Here is a 6,273-nt window from a genome sequence, read left to right on the forward strand (position 1 = left end):
ACGCCGATGCCCCGGCTCGTCCCCGCCGTCTCGCCGTTCACCGGGCCACCCACCGGACCCCCCTGTCCTCCTGTCCTCTCTGTCTTCCACTCATCACCGAGCTGCACCCGCTCATCGTCGTCGTGTGCCACCACCGCCGCCTGGAGGCCCCGCCGCCGCCGACCATCGTCGCCGCTCGGATCACCCGCCGCCTCACCGTCCTCCTCCTCGTCTCCTCCTCGCTGGACCACCCCGCGCACGCTGCCCGAACCCTACGGCCCTAGTGAGCGCCTCCCCCCTCTCCTCCTCCTTCCCCTGTCCCCGTGTGCGACGCGCCCACGTGTCTGTCGTCGCGACCGTCCAGCCGCCTGATCCATGCTGCTGTCACCGCAGACCGCCGCCCCATGTGCTTCCCGAAGCCGCGCCCGTCGCGGACCTCTGGCCGCGAACGGCTACGCCCAGCCACGCCTCCACGCGCGCCCTGACTGCCCTGTGCGCGCCTTGGCCGCGCGCCTCGCCCGCCTGTGCTTCCCCGGCTCTACACGCACCCGCAGTCGTCAGCGTGCACGCCACCGAACCTCCTCGTCGCTCGCCGCTTCCCTCGCGGTGCCGTTCGGGTCCGTCCCGCTCGGCCTCCGCCTTCCTGCCGCCGGCCCCGCCTCAGGCTGCCGTGCCCGCTGCCGCCCAGGCTCGGCCTTCGCTCGGGCGCCCGCATGCCCCAGCCACCGAGCGGGCTGGTGCCCGCACCCGTTTGCCAACGCCCGTTTGGCCCCTTTGGGCCATTGACAACGGGGCCCCACCCCCAGAATGGTTTTATAAAAAAAAGGGTTTAAAAAATAATAAATAAATAAAATTAATAATTAATTAAAGAATTAACTAACTAATTAATCCTGATTAGATTAACCTAATCAATTAACTAAACCCTAATTAACCTAACAGAGTATGACAGGTGGGTCCCACTGGACCCACACGTCAGGTTGACCAGGTCAACTGCTGATGTCATGCTGACGTCAGCAAACACTTCTGGATAATGTTGATTTAATTAATTAAATAAATCCTAAAAATGATTTAAATCTTTTAAAATTAATATAAAATAAACCGTAGCTCAGATGGAAAAACTTTGTACATGAAAGTTGCTCAGAACGGCGAGACGAATCTGGATACGCAGCTTTCCCCCTCTGGTTCATCTGTCCGAAAACAAGAATACTTTTCCGGATGTTTTCCCCCTTCACCGGTACCACCTCGTACCGCGTTAGGGCACACCTAGCATCACGTTTTGTCATGTCATTCATCGTCATGCATTTATTTGCATTATATTTATTGTTTCTTCCCCCTTTACTCTCGTTAGACACTGAGACCGACACCGTTGCTACCCAGTACGACTACGGTGTTGACGACCCCTCTCTCTTACCAGAGCAACCAGGCAAGCCCCCCCCCTTTGATCACCAGATATCGCCTACTCTTCTCTATACTGCTTGCATTAGAGTAGTGTAGCATGTTACTGCTTTCCGTTATTCCTATCCTGATCCATAGCCTATCCTTGCTACTACTGTTGTTACCATTACCTGCTATCCTACTGCTTAGTATAGGATGCTAGTGTTCCATCAGTGGCCCTACACTCTTGTCCGTCTACCATGCTATACTACTGGGCCGTGATCACTTCGGAAGGTGATCATGGGCATATACTATATACTTTACACAGTTACATTACCTGTGGTACTGTTCAGAGTTGGGGGCTGAAGGGGCAGGTGGCTCCATCCAAGTAGTGGTGGGCCTGGGTTCCCGACGGCCCCCGACTGTTACTTGAGGCGGAGCGACAGGGCAGGTTTAGACCACCTAGGAGAGAGGTGGGCCTGGCCCTGGTCGGCGTTCGTGGATACATAACACGCTTAACGAGATCTTGGTATTTGATCTGAGTCTGGCCACTGGCTTATACGCACTAACCATCTACGCGGGGACAGTTATGGGCACTCGACGTCGTGGTATCAGCTGAAGCCTTCGTGACGTCAGCGACTGAGTGGCGCGCGCCGGATTGGACCGTAAGCCTGCTCTTGTATTAAGGGGGCTAGTTCTGCTTCCGGCCGCGTACGTAACGTGCAGGTGTGCAATGGGCGATGGGCCCAGACCCCTGCGCCATAGGATTTAGACCGGCGTGATGACCTCTCTGTTGTGCCTAGTTAGGGCTGCGACGTGTTGATCTTCCGAGGCCGGGCATGACCCAGGAAAGTGTGTCCGGCCAAATGGGATCGAGCGTGTTGGGATATGTGGTGCACCCCTGCAGGGAAGTTAATCTATTCGAATAGCCGTGATCTTCGGTAACAGGACGACTTGGGGTTGTACCTTGACCTTATGACAACTAGAACCGGATACTTAATAAAACACACCCTTCCAAGTGCCAGATACAACCGGTGATCGCTCTCTCACAGGGCAACGAGGGGAGGATCATCGGTTAGGATTATGCTATGTGATGATACTTAGAGGACTTCAGTCTACTCTCTTCTACATGCTGCAAGACGGAGGCTGCCAGAAGCGTAGGCTTCGAAAGGACTAGCTATCCCCCCCTTATCCCGGCTTTCTGCAGTTCAGTCCACGTATAATAGCCTTATTCCAATTGATACCAATGCATACATATATAGTATAGCTCATTGCTTGCGAGTACTTTGGATGAGTACTCACGGTTGCTTTCTCCCTCTTTTCCCCTTATCCCTTCTATCTGGTTGTCGCAACCAGATATTGGAGCCCAGGAGCCAGACGCCACCTTCGACGAAGACTCCTACTACACCGGAGGTGCGTACTACTACGTGCTTCCCGCTGACGACGACCAGGAGTAGTTTAGGAGGATCCCAGGCTGGAGGCATGCGCCTCTTTCGATCTGTATCCCAGTTTGTGCTAGCCTTCTTAAGGCAAACTTGTTTAACTTATGTCTGTACTCAGATATTGTTTGCTTCCGCTGACTCGTCTATGATCGAGCTCTTGTATTCGAGCCCTCGAGGCCTCTGGCTTGTAATATGATGATTCTATGACTTATTTTATTTGTAGAGTTGTGTTGTGATATCTTCTCGTGAGTCCCTGATCTTGATCGTACACGTTTGTGTGTATGATTAGTGTACGATTGAATCGGGGGCGTCACACGAGCATTGGTTCCACGTCCGAGTGGTCGGACATGGACGAATCCTCGAGCAAAAATTGCTCAAATCCATCTAGAAAACCGCATCAAAGCTCGCATCAATGAAATTTCTGCGGCCGAGCTACAAGGGGAAGGAAAGGGGCTCACCGGGGCGGCGGCGACCGGTGGCGGCTCGGCGAATCCAGTGCGGGGGCCGACCGGTGGCGACTCGGCAAATCCGGGGCGGGCACGGCTTGAGGCAGTCAATTCGGGGCGGCGGCGACTTCGCAGTGGCTCGGCTCGTCGGATCGGGGGCGGGCGACGCAATTCCGCTGGCAAGAATGGTCGGAATGGCAGGCGGCGGGCGGCCGCGGAAGGGGATGTGGGGAGCGTGCGCTGAAATGTCCCTCCCGCCAAACCGCTTTCGTGGGATACAGGGCACCGACGGGGTGAGGAGGGGGGCTGTGTTTTCACAGGTCGGAGGGGGGATTTTAACACGCTGCTCAAAAAAAATTACAGGTCGGACGCTTTTAAGATTTCTGTTCGGGTCACTTTTTTCACCAAAAACCATAAACTGGCGGTTATTTTGCGGGTCAAAGGTGATATAAGGGGTCTGTTAGGGATGCTCTTAGAGCATCTCCAGCCGTTGGCCCCCCGGGAAGCTTAAAAATCGCAGGGCGAGCCGGCGCTAAAATCGGGTCTGGGGGCGATTGGGTTCCAGCCGCCCCCCACAGGTCGCCCCCAGGCGCCGATATCGGCCCATTTTTGACGCAAATGTGTCCGCTTTTCGGCCCACTTTCGGCGAAAAATCGGCCCGATATCGAGGCAAATCGACCCATATTTGCCGTGGTTCGCGCAAATTCAGCAAAAGTATTTTTTATCACATAGTTCATCACAGAAAATCAATAGAAATTAAATAGAAGACAAATCACCGAACACCTGGCGGGCGCAGTGGGCGCAGAGCTGCCGGTATACCGCCCTACGCAGCCGAAGCGCCAGAAAACTCGCCCGGAAGGTGGTGGAGAGGTTGCCGCGACGAAACTTTCTCTTTTTTCCGGCAAGGAATGGCCTATCTAGCGGTGCTGGGCGGTGGGCGGCACCGGGATCGACGGGGTGGTGTCCGAGCGTGCGGGGGTGGGGGGGAATCTAGACGATCGCCTTGACTTTTCACCTGACAGTGTGGCCTAGGCGTGTTTTCCCCTTCCGCCGAAGCCCCCGAGCGCCCCTCCCCCCCCCCCTAGTGTGCTGGGTTCGGCCTGAGATCGTTGGGCCCAAAAACGAACCGAGCCGGCGGATTTCGATGTCTTGGGGGCACGACTGGGGTATTTTTTTTCAATGCCGGCACGAAAAAAGTCCCCAAAACGGGCCGAACCGGCGGATTTCGACGTCTTGGGGCACGACTGGGGTTTTTTTCTGACGTCGGCACGAAAAAAATCGCCTTGGGGGGCTGTTGGGGGCACGGCGGGAGATGCTCTTACTTTCCTGCTATGATGTGTGTTGTTCTGCCATTGGCATACTTCATGTCGGGTACCTCCTGGTGGTGGGGTTGTTTGCCGGTTCTATCCGGGCTCATTACTTTTCGGGTCCAATGTGCCGGCCACATTTGGTGTGTAGTTCGTCCATGTGTCTGGCGAGTTACTTTTTACCTGAATTCTTAATCGCGCAGCTGCGCCGGATGGACGTTGTGAGCGCACACGCGAGCTGTCCGATGTTTGCCCACCTGCTACGCGACAAAACTGCTAAGAAAACGGCCTCCTTCCTCCTCGCTATGTACCTGGCGTTGTCAGGTGGTGGATGTTCACTAAAGATTACCTGCATGCATGTGCTGATGTCATCCCACTTTATTTCGTCTCAATTTTTTTAAACTATAAGGCCTCTTTTGGTTCATAGGATAGGATTATCATAGGAATAGGAAATTTGTAGAAAATGAGATGGCATGTATCTCAAATCCTATGAGTAGGAATAGGAAACGAGATGTCATTTGGTTGACACCAAAGAAATTTTTTCATTGAGTCTAGGCTCATTTTTATTTTCCTATGAAGTGTGGAGGATAGGAACCAATCCTATGTAGGAATATGAATCTATTCTTATGAACCAAAGGGCTTTAAAGGAAAAAAAATCCTATAAGAATCCTATCCTCTAAAATTCCTATAAAATTCCTCCAAACCAAAGGAGGCCTAACTTTTGATCCGAGTGTCAAAATGAAAATTCGTTTTCACCATTAGGTTTCTCGCGACGAGATTTTCAAAACTAGATCCCATATGTATATGTTTCGATGAAAATTTTTTAAAGCAACTTTGTTCTAGTCGAGGCAATTTTAGCACTAAACAGAAGCAACTTCCTTGCATCATGTGTACTAGTGAATTTACCTATCAAGTATATCATAGACAACATAAAAATCATGTGGGGCAAATTTTCATCGTATGTAGGCAACTGAGCATCATTCGTAGGCAACTTTAAAATTACATGGAGGCAACCTTCAATACTAAAGAAGCAACTTGCGTTCAACATATATTATGCATATTTTGCATTCAACCTTCAGCATGTGTGTGTTGGCTAGCCAGTTCGCCGGTGTTGGCTAGTTGAGAAAGTGGGGATGGATGAGAAGTTGCATACGGGGTGATGAGAATTTCATGAAGGACGGATCAGACAATTGCCCACAAAATTACACAAGTTGTTCATAATTTTGGCATGAGTTGCCAGCAAAAACAATTTGAATCTCTGAATATAATAATGAAAAACACACATGAGTTGCTTGTTGAATATACTGGAGTTGCACAAAAACATTCTAAAAGTTGCTAACTTTTTTGTGTGATACTCGAGTGCATAACGATCTTAAAGTTATTGTTCTTGTTTGCCTCCAATAGCCCACCAATGGTGAACTTAGACTTTTCCACATGTGGTTGCTTTTTTCTAGATACCAACTCAGAGTACACATGAGTTGTTTGATGAGTGCACTGTAGTTGTATAAATACACCCCAAAAGTTGCTAACTTTTTTTGTGTACCGCTCGAGTGCATAACAATCTCAAAGTTTTCTACCACAACCAGCAAGTATTCTATCATAACTAGCTTCATCTCCATATTGATAGTGCTATAGGAAACTTACTTTCTGAGGTAGCCTGTCCTAAGTTGCCTATCATGATTAGTGAGTAGTCTAACCTTATCCTATGTTGCATAGAATACCTGT

Source organism: Triticum aestivum, chromosome 3A, assembly GCF_018294505.1.
Source record: "Triticum aestivum cultivar Chinese Spring chromosome 3A, IWGSC CS RefSeq v2.1, whole genome shotgun sequence".
NCBI lineage: Eukaryota > Viridiplantae > Streptophyta > Magnoliopsida > Poales > Poaceae > Triticum > Triticum aestivum.